Here is a 13,979-nt window from a genome sequence, read left to right as displayed (position 1 = left end):
TGGAGTTTAATCTGGACAAGTGTCTTGCACTTTGAGAAGAGTTGTAGTAGAGTTGCAATGAGGGATCTTGGGGTGCAAGCGCGAGCTCCTTGAAAGTGGCAACAAAAGTGTAGCGTGTTAAAGAAAGTATTCTTCATTGAGCAGGGCATGAAGTATAAATGTGGTTAGACCACATTTCAAGTGTTTTCTGCATTTCTAGTTGCTGCATGACAAAAAGAATTTATCAGGGGGTTGCTTGGGATAGAGCATTGGTTCTGGGGAGAGGTTGGACAAATTTGGATAGTTTTCTCTGGAACATTGGAAGCTGAGTGATGACCTAGTTGAAATTTATCCAATTATTGTAGTCCTGGAGAAGGTAGATTTCTTCTTCCCCCTCCCCTGTGGGAGATGTAAAAATACTATGATGCCTATATTGAACATGAGAGGGGAAAAGGAGAGAAGTGAGGCAGGTTTTTGCACAGTGCGGTGGGGGTCTGGCCCACGTTGCCAGGATAGTGGTGAAATCACCACGATTTAAGAGGCATTTGGTTGGGCACATGAACAAGAGGGAATAATGGGTGATGTGTATGGACCATGTGCTGATAGATGGGATTAATTTAAATGAGCATCATGGTCACCACAGACATTGTTCACCAAATGGCCTATTCCTGGGCTGCTCTGTTGGGTGATGATTCATCTCTTTTCAAGGATTGTTGCCGAAGGGCAATAAACTTTTCACAAAGGTCTATCTCCAATGAATGTATTTAGAACATTTCCATGAGTTAATTCCCTGTAGAAACACCAGTTTATCATTCAAGCTGTGTAGCCACAGCAATAATGCAAAGTTAAAGGCCATCATTACTGAATCCATTTTAATCAGCCTTCACCTTGTGCAATGTTCAGTTGAGACAAGAAAATCAAAATGCAACTTTTAACCTCGGGGAAAGATGAGTAATCCTCTGTACCACAGAATTATTGCTGAAAAAATATATGGAAAATTTTGTGAATTCAGCTTCCAAAGAGGTGATGAAGAGGAACCACAACAACATTTTAAAACATTAAACCCAGAACATTTATTAGAAGATGTTTATCACAATAAACATGTTCAGGTTCAGTCATGATCGATTCTGGATTGGCATGTGGCAGTAATAAATGGAATGCAGGATAGATATATTCCAAGGAAAAATAAATTAATGATTTGAATTGTGGTTTAAATGGTTTTGTGGCTAAATTTGCGGAGGTCACCAAGATAGGGGACAGAGTAGGAAATGTAGAAACCGTAAAGTTGCAGAAGGGTGTCCTTGTGCAAGGAAAACTAAAAGTTAATGACCAGGTGAAATTGGTCATGAAGAAAGCGAATGCTATGTTGGCATTCATTTCAAGATGAATAGTGTACAAGGGAAAAGTGATGTTAATGAGGCTCTATGGGGCACTGGTGAGACCTCCTTTTGAGTACTGGGTGCAGTGTTGGGCCCCCTATCTGAGAAAAGATGTGATGTTGTTGGAGAGGGTGCAGAGGAGAATGATGAGGATGATTTCCAGAATACAAAATATAATGTAAGAGGAGTGTTTGACAGCTCTTGGATTGTATTCATTGGGGTATCGGAAATTAAAAAAGAAAGCTCATGGAGATATTTTGTATTTTGAAAGGTTTAGATAGGGTGGATGCGGGTAAGATGTTTCCCTTGGTGGGTGAGTCGAGGACAAGAAAATTAGAGGTTATCCATCCAAAACAGAGATTGGGAAGAACTTCTTTCGCCAGAGTGTCATGGAGCTGTGGAACTTAATGCCTCATACAGCAGTGGATGCCAGATCACTGGGAGTATTTAAACAAGAAATAGACAAGTATCTCGTTAGTGAGGGCATGAAGGGATATGCGGAAAAGGCTGGAAATTGGAAGGAGTGCAGAGTAGCTCAGTGTGTATTTACGGAGCAGATTCGATGGGCCTGGTGGCCTGGTTCTGTTCTTTTGTCTTGGGATCTTGTTCTCATTTGAGAGAGATTATCGAAGGCAACTGAGAAAAATGGAAACAATTTGAGGCAATTGTTGGAGTAGGTTATTTGTTTGCCATCTCTATGTAAAACTCCAAAATTATCTGTCACTTTGGATCAGTGCTGGTCCCTCCAATCCCTGAGGAACATAGTCTTTCTAATATGTCATGTGTTCTTTCAGCTACAAATGATTCTCTTTTTCAAACATGGCCACAGGTTACTCGTGCTTCATTTCTGTCTTGCAATCTTTTTGGGTGGTTTTTCAGTTGTAAATGTGGAAAATTCCATTTTGGGAGTGGATTTCTTGTCACATTTTTCCGTTATGTATTTGAAAAAACGTTGTTGTGTGGACTGCAGCTCTTGAATGCAACTGAGCTGCATTTGTTGTCCTTCCAATGCCATCTGCTGCCTGACAAGCCTTCAACCTGTTTCCTGCCCTTTCCAAGCCTTGCTCAAGTGTTTTCCTCGCCTCGTGACCCCATCGTAATGGTGTACAGACATGCAATAAGCCACCATATAAAGGCAGGGTCTGAGACGCAGGTCGTAATACCCCCAGATTATCTTAAAATCGCAAGATTGGATTGACAAGAGTTGGGCGTAGCCCACAGATCTGACAGCTGCTGGTCTTCAAGGTTGTATATGGTTCTGAAAAATACTAGGGATTTGCGGCCTTGCAGAGATGATCGTCCCCTGAACAATTCCACTGTGCCTGACTGATACAATATTCCAAATTGACAAGACTTCTCAGCCAACCTCCACGGCAAATATGTATTTGCTAAAATAGATCTAGTACATGCTTACTATTAGATTCCATTTGACTCTCCGGATGTCACGAAGACAGCAGTGATGCTCCCGTTCGGCATGTTTGAGTTTCTGAGAATACCATTCGGTCTATGGAATGCAGCTCAGACATTCCAGTGGTTCATGGACCACGAACTCACTGGCCTTGGATTTTTTTTGGTGCTTGTGTTGATCGAGGAGATTCTGGTTGTTAGTGTGGATGAAGAGAAGCACAAGAGCCACCTTATCTCATTGGTTCCGAGGCTTGAGGAATGTGGCATCGTGATCAATCCCAGGAAAGTGTTTCGGGAGCTGCTGATCTTGTATTTTTGGGACGTAGAGTTATGCAACATGGTATTTTGCCTGATGAATGGGAAATGCGTAAATTTTGAGAATTTCCTCCCGCTGTTAAAGTTGGCCAGTTGTGATGTTTTTTTAAGTTGGAGGAATTTTTATTGCTGTTCCCTGGTGAATGCCACAGCATCTCTATTACCTCTTTCTGAATGACTCAAAGGATCTGATGCCTGTTTCAAAAAGACCTTAACTTTGAAAGACAATGCCGTGTATGCTTTCCATGATGTGAACACTGTTCTTACAAAGGCCACTAAGCTTGTACATCAAATGCCCAAGGCCTTGCTCTCTTACTACAGATGCATCTGTCAGTGCTGTGGGACCAGTGTTCGAACAACGAGTCTGTGGGCAATTGGAAACTTTGACATTTTTTTTCCAGCCAAGTGGTCACCAGCTCAGGAAAATATAGTACATTTGGGCAAGAACTCTTAGCTATCTATCTCGCAGTGAAATATTTCAGTTTTTAAAAAAAATATATGTATAGTTTTGTATACAGTTCAATATAATTATAGAATCGTATCCAAATGAAACTTACAATTATGAAAATAGAATAAAAAATAAATGGTTGAACTGTACAGAAAAGTGAGAAGAGAAAAAAGTATAAAAGATAAAAAATACAGATCTAGGTGCAAAGCTACTGTGATAACTATTCCCTCCCAAAAGGAAAGGCAGGATATTTATAAAATAGTAGAATTAAACCAACATGATAAGGTTCAACCATTAAGATTAAAGAAAAGTGGTGGTGGGGTGGAGAAGTGAATACATTAGATATCCAAACCCATATCTAAATATGGTTTCCATATTTTGAAGTATGTATCATACCCAGTTCGAATATTATAAGTCACCTTTGCTAAGGGAATACAATTTTACATTTCCCCACAATCAATTTTAAGATGGGATTCAGATTTCCATGGAATTGTTATACATCTCCTGGTAACTGCCAATGCGACTTATTAAAATAATTAATTGTTCTTTGAGAAATTGAATTAGGCTTCCAAATCATAAACATTTCTCAAAAGTAAAAGCTCAGGTGTTAATGGTAAACATTATGATAATTTGTTCCAAAAACTTGCCCACATTTTTCCAAAATGATGTCACCTTGAGAGATCTCCAGATACAATGTATAAATGTACCAGTTTATGTGCCACATCTAAAATATGAATTTGAAAAATTAGGAATAAATTAATTGTTGTAGCTTTAAATATAATTGATGAATAAAGTTATTATTAACTAATCTATCAAAAACAATAATTATTGTCCCAACAAACGTCAGACCAGCAAAAAGGGTCAATTTCAGTTCCCAAATCCAATTCCCATCCTTCTTTTGATTTATTCAAGTTTGGATTTGGAGATTACTCTTGAAATAGTAGATACAATTTTGAAATAAATTTCTTTGTAATTCTCTCATGAATCCCATTTTCCAATTTGATATTTCAGCTTTTTATTGGAAGGTCATTCTTTGACCATTTGTACAGACCACCAGCCTCGTCTGCATACTGCAAGCAGAAGCACACATCTCTATTTGCCCAGAGAGATTCGGCACTTGGACTTCATCCTACAATTTTCATCGGACACACAGCACATCTGAGGAAAAGTGAATGCTGTGGCTGGTGCCCTATTCAGGCTCGACATTACATAAAACTACATCCATCAATTTCAGTGCCATGGCTCATGCACGGCACACTGATGCCGATTTCATCCGGTGAAACCAGATCAACTCTGGTCTCCATTTTCAAGATGTGATGCTGGATGAATCAGGTGAAAAGTTGGTTTGTGATTTTTTTTCCCCAACAGAAAGGACGAGGCTGTTTGTGTGGGTGGCTATGAGGCAGGAGATTTTCTCTTCACAATCTATCTCTTCCTGGTAGAAGAGCATCAATCAAACTGGTTAAGGAACATCTTACCTGGGTTCGTGTTAAACAGAATGTTGGATTATGGGCAAGGACTTGCTTGCTGAGTCAATGCCCTAAAGTCTCCAGGCACATGAAATTCAAGCTGGGGGATTTTGTTGTTTTGGATTCCCATTTCCAGCACATGCACCTTGTGGCTTGGAAGGTCCACTTCCGCCATCTTGGCAATGTACTTCTCTGCTCACGGGTGAGGACAGGACTACCAGGTGGAAGGACGAAATTCCTATCATCTGCATCTCTGCAGAGACAATTGCTTGGGCTTTTGTGGATCATTGGATTCCATCTTTTGGTGTTCTGGGCACTATTACAACAGATCGAGGGTCTCAGTTCGAGTCAGCATTGGTCTGAGCTCTCACTGATCCTCTGGTCACTACCTGAATTATGGCTAAGCATTTCAGGGCCAACAGCTTCTTTGAGCATTTCCATTGACGATCGAAAGCACCATTGACAGCAGGGAGAAAATCATCTACATGGAGCGAACGTTTGCCCATGGTTCTCCTTTGCGTGACTGCAGCTCTGAGGGCAGATCATGGATGTTTAGTGGTAGAGATAGTCTATGACTGTATGCTGACCTTGCCAGGTGAGTTTGTGAATCTGAGTCCAAACACAGTGAACTGAACAGGTCAGTTATCTTGACCGTCTTTGAGAAAATGAGATTACTCTGATGTTCTCATATGTGGCAGCATCTTCTGCAGTGGATGTGCCAAATGATTGTCAACACTGTACTCGTGTGTTTCTTTGACATGATGTTGTTCGTAAACCACTTAAGCCCATTTACGATGGTTCTTTCCAGGTCTTATGACACCATCCATAGTGTTTTGTTATTGACAGGAATGGAAAAGGTAACACTGTTTCCATCAACAGGTTGAAGCCAGTGTATTTCGAATGTCCACATTCTGCATCAGGGCCAGAGCAAAAGGACCAGTCGTATCCCTGCATCGCCTGTCTTCCAGTATCAGGTGAACTGTCAACCCTCCAGACCGTTACACTGGGGACAGTTCCATTCAGTCGCCTCCTTGCATGGCTCGGAGGCTGGAGGTGAGGGTGGGGAGGGGGCTGTCACGGTGATGCATCTGCCTGCTTTGGGAACAGTGCCATTTGCCGCTGATAATGTATTTGAAGCATCGCGCTGGAGGAATAGCCCATGTGTCCGAGAGTGTTAAACATCAGTGTATGGGTGATGGATCTCCGATGCAGGAGGAGTAGAGAGAGGGTCAGGATTACAATGTGGCAATGAGCCAATGCGAAGGTCAAAGGGGTTTGGCTGGGTGGTCTTTGGGGAGTTGAAGAATGCAATGTTGTGTCTGAGGAGGATAAAGAAGGTCGACTCCATTGTCTTCTGGAAGAAACGAGTGAGGGTATTCTTTAATTGTTTGTAAACGATGGTATATCAGTGCCATTACAAATCTAACCCTTCCCTACCTCACACTCATTACCCTCTATTATTTTTCCATCCATGTATCTTAGAGTGTTTTGAATGTCCTTATTGCACCAGCCCCCACCTCCACCCCAGCAATGCATCCCAGACCCTCACTGCTCTGTAATTTTTTTTAAACTTGTTTAGACGATCAAATCAAAAGATGAATGAAGTTCTACTGCTTCATCTCGTGATCTCATCATCATTTCTTTGCAGATTATGAGCAAATTGAGAGAAAAAATGTTTGTCTTAAATAGACACTATGAAGGAGAGGGGGAAGGGTGGATCCCTTATTGTATCTGCTGTGCAAATACTGCGAGCTGCATTGTTCCACCTCATAGCAACACATGTAACACCTCATCATCAGATTTTTAAGAATACTGGGGAATATTAATGATCCAAAATGCCCAAACTGGAGAAATAATTCGAGATGAATGCCTCGTATTCCCAAATCGGAATGCACTTTGGAAGGCATCATTGGGTTTTAGTGACTTGCTCGTGAACCAGAACTTCTCTCCCATGGGTTCTTGCTCCTAAGACCATTCTCTTGCCTCCATTTTAATAAAGTGGCTACTTTCCCTTCCTGGCTCCCATGAAAGCTTGCTGTGCCTTCTTTTGTACTGTCTGTCATTATGTTGTTGCAAAGTACTGTCCATCCATCTTTTCTCAAAATCTGAACTAATCCATACCAATTCACGAAATATTGATGCTCGCCATTTATTGACTTTCTTGATTTGAGTTTCTTCCTGTCCAACATGGTTCGACAGTGGATGGCACAATCGGAACTCTGTTGCGCTGCCAGTGATAGGGGTGGGGTTCAAATCCTGCTCTCTCTATGAGGAGTTTCTATGTTCTCCCTGTGTGTGCTTAGGTTTTCCCCAGGGTGGGGGAGGGGCCTCCAAATTTTTCCCACTGTTCAAAAAGTATGGGGGTGTTGAAGGTCAACTGGGAAGCACAGGCTTGTGGGCCTAAACGGTCTGTTACTGTGTTGTAACTAATCTTAAAGTATCGCATTGACTCTGATATGTCACTAATGTAAATCTTGGTAGTAATGGTGTGCATGATTCTGCTTTGTCTTGATCTCTGCAGCTATTGGCCTCGTCTCTCATATGGAACCCCATAACTTGGATGATTTGGAATTACCTAGTTGTAAGCAGTATATTTGAATGAATAGCTTTGCTAATTTCTCACCATGTTCATGTTTAAAATCTATCTATCCTTGTCTGCCCAGGCTGGACTGGAAAATTGTAAATGTTACTCCACTCTTTAAGAAGGAAGAGAGGCAAAAGACTGTAAATTTTAGACCACATCTTCACATTAAAAAAATAATTATCACGTAAATTATGTTATCTTTTCCAAACAAATACAAGTTTTCATTTTGCCAACGATTCATATTTAAATCCACATCATTTTTCCACGTAATAACAATAGATTCCCCAACCAATGCTAATGCGAACCGAATAAACTAAATTTGAGATTTATCCATTCTTAAACCCATTGTTAAAGTTGTAATATACCCCATTTAAAAAAAAGCAGTGGATCTAACATTAAAGTAGTCTCTAATAAATCTGCCTTAAACTCTTTAATTTTTATCCAAAAAGACTTACTTTATCACACAACCAGACAGAATTGGAAAAAAAAAGTACCAATTTGAGTCCCACAATGAATACATAAATCTGAATGATGAAATCCATATCTTTTAACTTTTCTGGTGTTTAATTCAACTGATGGAGAAAATTGTAGTTCACCAAATGTAGTCACACTATCTTCACACAGAGTAGTCCATCCTTCTTGGGATAATTCTAAGGATAAATCTTTCTCCCATTTAAGCTTTGATTTATCTCAATCCAGTTTAGCCATTTTCTCTTGCAACAAAGAATTTCTGAAATAAATCAATTTCTGCCCCATTTACAATTAAATTTTTAAATTTAGTTAACTTTGGCATGTTCGATTCCCGCCCAAAACTCTTCACTACTGGAGCATGTACTTGAAAATATGCAAGCAAAGAATTTAACGGTACCTCAATTTTTTCCTGAAGCCTAACATAAGAAAAAAATATCCCATCTTCAAAACAATCTGCTAACACTTGAACACCTTTCATCTGGCAAATCTTTAAACACTGAGATTATTCATCGAGAAGGAGATGTATTTATCCTGATATGATGGAATTTGTAATGAAACCTTATCTCCAGTTCCTATTGACAGATTTCTTTTATACCAAGTATCACATACATGTCATAATACTGGCAAATTATAATAAAGCAAAAGACGAGGAGTCCATCTAAATATACACTAATGTATAATAAAATGTGAAATCTATGATAATAACACTTTAGCCCAGTGTGGAGGTTGATTAACATTGAACATCCTATTAATAAATTTTAACTGATAATTAACTATTAATTTAATAAATAATTCTGAAGATGAGGCCATTGTTGTCCCTAATGCATATTACCATGTTAAGTTTTGCAACAATACTCTAGACAATGAACCTTTCTATAAAAATATTCTGATTGCTGCATAACTCTTTAAAAAATATGTTTGGACACGAACATGGAATTGATTGAAAAAGATATTGAATTCAAGGAAAAATATTCATTTTTAATACAATTCACATGTGCCATTCATGTCAAAGGAAGATCTTTCCATTTAATTAAATCAGCTTTAATTTTATCAATAGAGAAACATAGTTAAACTTACACATAATCCACATCAACCATTAGCTTTAAATATTTAATTTTCTTAGTCCATCTAAGCTGTGTAATCTTCTTACAAGCAGGATAATCTTCCTGTGTTTTTAGTAATATGTTCCTCTTATCCCGATTAACCTTATAACCAGACATTTTTCCATATTGAACCAAATAGGTTTGTCGATGTCATAATGATTACTGAGGATTTGTTAAATATATTGGTACAAAGGAACCTTATATTCTCTTCATTTATTTTAATCCCACTAATTTTATCATTTTGTCTTATAGCTTGGGCTAGCGGTTCTATCACCAATGGTGACAAAGGACAACCTTGCCTTGTGGAGTGTGTTAAATTAAACGTATCTGAAATTTGTCCATTTGTCACCATACTCACCAAAGGCTTTTTATACAAGGCTTTAAACCAACCAGGTAAAAAAGTTCCAAACTTAAATCTTTCAAGTATTTTAAATAAAAAGTACCTTTCAACTCGATCAAAGGCTCGATTAAACGTGTTAAATACTTCGCAAGTCTATTGCCCAATACCTTAGCTACTATCTTATAATCTACATTTAATAAAGATATTGTTCGATATGAGGCAACTTTCATTGGGGCTCTTTCTTTTTTGCAATAACTAATTCTAGCTCTAGAAAAGGATTCTGGAAATGCTTTTGCTCTTCTGTAGATTGTTTAAGAACATCCATCAAAACAGGAGACAAGACTTCATAAAATTCTTTATAAAACCCTCCTGTAAACCCATCTTCTCCAGGTGATATTCAATATCGCTTCTTCAATTTCTAAATAATTGTAAGGAACTTCCAATTCTGTCCTATCTTTATCGTCCAAAACCAATAACTCCAAGCTACCTAAAAAAGACTCAACACGTTCCTCATCCTGACTTACTTCAAAAGAATATCAATTCTGGTAAAATGAGTGAAATTCATTATTCATTTCCTGAGGTTTAAAAGTGATTCCTGAATTATTTCTTATCGCATTTATTGTCCTTGATGCCTGTTCAGTCTTTAATTGCCGAGCGAAAAGCTTATACGCTCTTTCTCCTTACTCATAGTAATGCTATTTGGATCATTGTATTAATTTTTCATATTTATATGTTTGCATTATATTGTAACACTTTCAACTGAATCAAAAAAGTCTTTTTATCCACAATCGAATTTCGTTGGAATTCCTTCTCTCAAATTGTTATTTCCTTCTCCAAATTTTGGCTCTCTGCCAAATGCTGTGTCTTAATTCTTGCAGTATCACTGACAAAAGGCAAAGGAGGAAAAACCCAACACCCAACCCCAACCAACCAATTTTCCCTTGCAACCGCTGCAATCGTGTCTGCCTGTCCCGTGGTCAGCCACAAACGAGCCTGCAGCTGACGTGGACTTTTTACCCCCTCCATAAATCTTCGTCCGCGAAGCCAAGCCAAAGAAAAGATAATTGATTCTCAGACCTCTTAAATAAGCTTTTAAAACATCCCACAAAACAAATTTACTTTGTACTGAATATGTATTAATTTGCAAATAAGACTGAATATGGTCTTTGATATAACTTAGAAACTTTGGTTGCTTCAATAACATCCCATTAAACATTCACCGATAAGGGGTGTCTACATTATGCAAACCAGAACATGTGCAGGTACACAATCCTTTATCCAGAACCCTTGGGGGGGGGGGGGTCACTGTGTTCTGAATTTCAGATTTTTCTAGATTTCAGAAACCCAGATTTAAGCCCACCCAAATTGTGCTGCTGTATCCACCCCCACTCCCTTCCAGTCATGCTGCCATTTCCCCACCACCCCTCTCCCGCCTGTCTCGCGCTGCCGTCTCTCTCCCCACTTGCTGGTGTTTGGAGCTTTCCGGATTTTAGATGTCGGGATAAAGGATTGTGTACTTCTACTTAACAATGAGGAATGATCAGACAAATCCCACTCTTATACTCTGCATGTATAAATCGACCCTGTAATTGTGCTAACATTAAGCAAAAGTCAATTCTCAAAAAAGAATCATGTCTGGGTGAATAAAGAGAAAAGTTATTCTGTCAGATTTAATTTCCTCCAGATTTCTACCAAATTCAAATCTTTCATTGAGTCTAACATCCATTTTGCCATTTTGGTTCTTTGTGCAGTTTTTGGAAATTTATCCAACATACAATTAAAATCCCCACCAACCAAAATATTTTCATTAGCTTGACCCAGATTTTAAAAATTTCACAAATAGCGTCTTCATTATTTTCATTGGGTGGATAAACATTCATCAAAGTCCATGCTTCAGCAAAAATTTTACAATTCACCAACAGCTCTCGACCCAATGTGGCAGAGAATGATTCCAACTGAAACGGTATCTTCTTATGAACCAAAGTATCAACACCTCGAGCTTTCGAATTAAATGGAGATGAAAAACATGTCCAACCCAATCTCTTTTCAATTTCATATGTTCTTTCTCAGACAAATGAGTTTGTTGCAAAAAAGCAAGATCAACCTTCATTTTCTTTAATATTTCCTTCCTTTCAATCGGATTATTAAGTCGTATAACATTAAAGATCACAAAATTTAAATGAGCCATAACTTAATTTCCTCCTGAGTTTGACACTTCACACAGCAATTACAATTAGATATAATTTTTTTTCAAACCCAAACCCCCCTTTCAAACAATAAGAAACCCCTGTAAAAAATGTAAAAACCTAAGAGCCCAAGAGTCAGACCCCCCTCTGTGGACCAGGTGCAGTCAATACCGCAAGTGGCAGATGACTTTAGAAGTAGTAGAGTCAACCACCACCCCCCAACCGAACATTAAAACCCATCAGTCATCCCAGTGATAACAGCCACATTGAGCTTGAGCTTCATCTTCAACATCATTCACCGATTCCCATTCCCTTCCCAATCTTATCCTCGGGCATTTTCCCCATCAATTCCTTCAAATCTGGAAAGGAATTTGCAAAAGATAATGCACCATAAGGACTCTCAAAACATTGAGACTGATCTTGCCCATAAATCACCTTAAATATAATCGGATACCAAAAAGTAAACTTATACCCTTTCTTCCACAGCACTGCTTTGACCAGATTAAACTCTTTCCATCACTTAATAATCTCCTGACTTAAATCAGCTTAAAATAAAACCCTATTGCCTTGATACATCGTAGGGCTTTGATCAAGGCGACTTTCTGATCCGCAAGCCACAATATAATTTCTCTATCCTGATATCACAAACATCTTAAAAGAAGCGCTCTTGACATATGACCCAGAAAAGGTTTTCTCCTTCACGCCCTATGAGCCCGATCTCAAAAGACTCGACTCCCAGCATCTCTGGAATCCATTTCCAAAAATAATTTTACAGGATCTGAACCTTCAATATCTTCCGGCAGACCTCGCACTCCTCCTGGCCCGCCCCCAGGCCAAACAAATTGACGACATCTTGCGTCACTGGATGCGCAGAGGATGTGGATGTTTCTTCCAGCTTCTCCCAAGTTCCACGTTGAGGATTCGGATCTATCTCTAACTGCTCCCGAGGTTCCTTCTGGAAGGTTGGCCTTGCTTCTTCTGCACTTTTCACAGGTTGAAAACCTAGGTTTTTTCTAAGTTGCTGGTAATGAAATGGTATTGTATGTACTTACCAGTACAGGCGTGGGATGGTCCACCCTCCTGATGACATCCTCTCCTAGAATCCTCCCTGAACTCCTCCACTGTGACCCGGCCATAAAGGTCGAGCCACCTCTTCCATCCCTTCACTTCCCTCACTTGGACCCGGGCCTGCAGTCTTGTGTGTAATAAAGCCTATCGTTCCCCTCATTCTTTGTCTCTGTGATTATTGGGGCAACTGGCAGTGCCCAACACTGCTTTTTTCCTTTCTTCATTTCCAGAATCCTACTGTAGTAAATTACTGTTCAAAACATTGATAAAAATCAAAAAAGTCACTACAGTTCGAGTATTGAACAGTTTAGTCAGGGAGAGGTGTCTTCTCACGTCATTTTCCGATGCCATTCTTCCACGACAATCCCCCCTCCCCTCAGCTGACTCCTTGAACACCATCAAATCCATGGACTCTAGGCAGCCCTGCAGCTGTCTTCCCTCCCGTGACCACCTTCTTGTTGTCCTGATCTAATAAGTGTTGTGAGCAATTTTAGGCCCCATTTCGAAGAGAGGATGTGATGGCCCAGAGGTGATTTACAAAAATGATCCTGGGGATGAGAGGAATAATGTTGGAGGAGCATTTGATGGTTCTGGGTCTGGACTCGCCTGAGTTTAGAAGGATGAGGCAGGACTTTATTGCAATCTGATGAATAGTGAAAGGGCTGGATAGAGAGGATTTTGCCAGTAGTGGGAGAGTATAGGACCAGTGGGCACAACCTCAGAATAAAAGGATGTCTGCTTAAAACGGAGATGGAGAAACCTTTTCATCAAGAGCAGTGATTTTCAAACTCCTCCTCCACCCCCCACCCCACCCCCCGGATCATATTCCACTTAATCCCTTTTACAGAAGTGCTCTGTTAGTAAGGGATTACTTAATGTGGTATGTGATTGGAAAGAAAAAGTTTGAAAACCACTGTTTTAATTGTACGTCATTGACCTGTTCTGTGCGTGGTTTCATAACTCCAGAGGAAATGGGCCAATGACAATTTTTCTCAGGCAAAATATTTCCTTCACAATTGGGTCCACTGCAGTCTTTCTCAGCCTTTTTTCCCATTCATATGCCACTTTAAGCAATCTTTTACTCATTCTTCGACACTCCAAGGAATAAAGTCCCAACCTGTTCAACCTTTCTCTGCAGCTCAACTCCTGAAGATCTGGCAGCGTCTTAGTAAATCTTCTCTGCACTCTTTCAATCTTACTAATACCCTTCCTGTAGCTAGGTGACCAGAA

This window comes from Narcine bancroftii, chromosome 11 (assembly GCF_036971445.1).
Source record: "Narcine bancroftii isolate sNarBan1 chromosome 11, sNarBan1.hap1, whole genome shotgun sequence".
In the NCBI taxonomy this organism is placed as follows: Eukaryota; Metazoa; Chordata; class Chondrichthyes; order Torpediniformes; family Narcinidae; genus Narcine; species Narcine bancroftii.
This window is presented reverse-complemented; position numbering follows the sequence as displayed.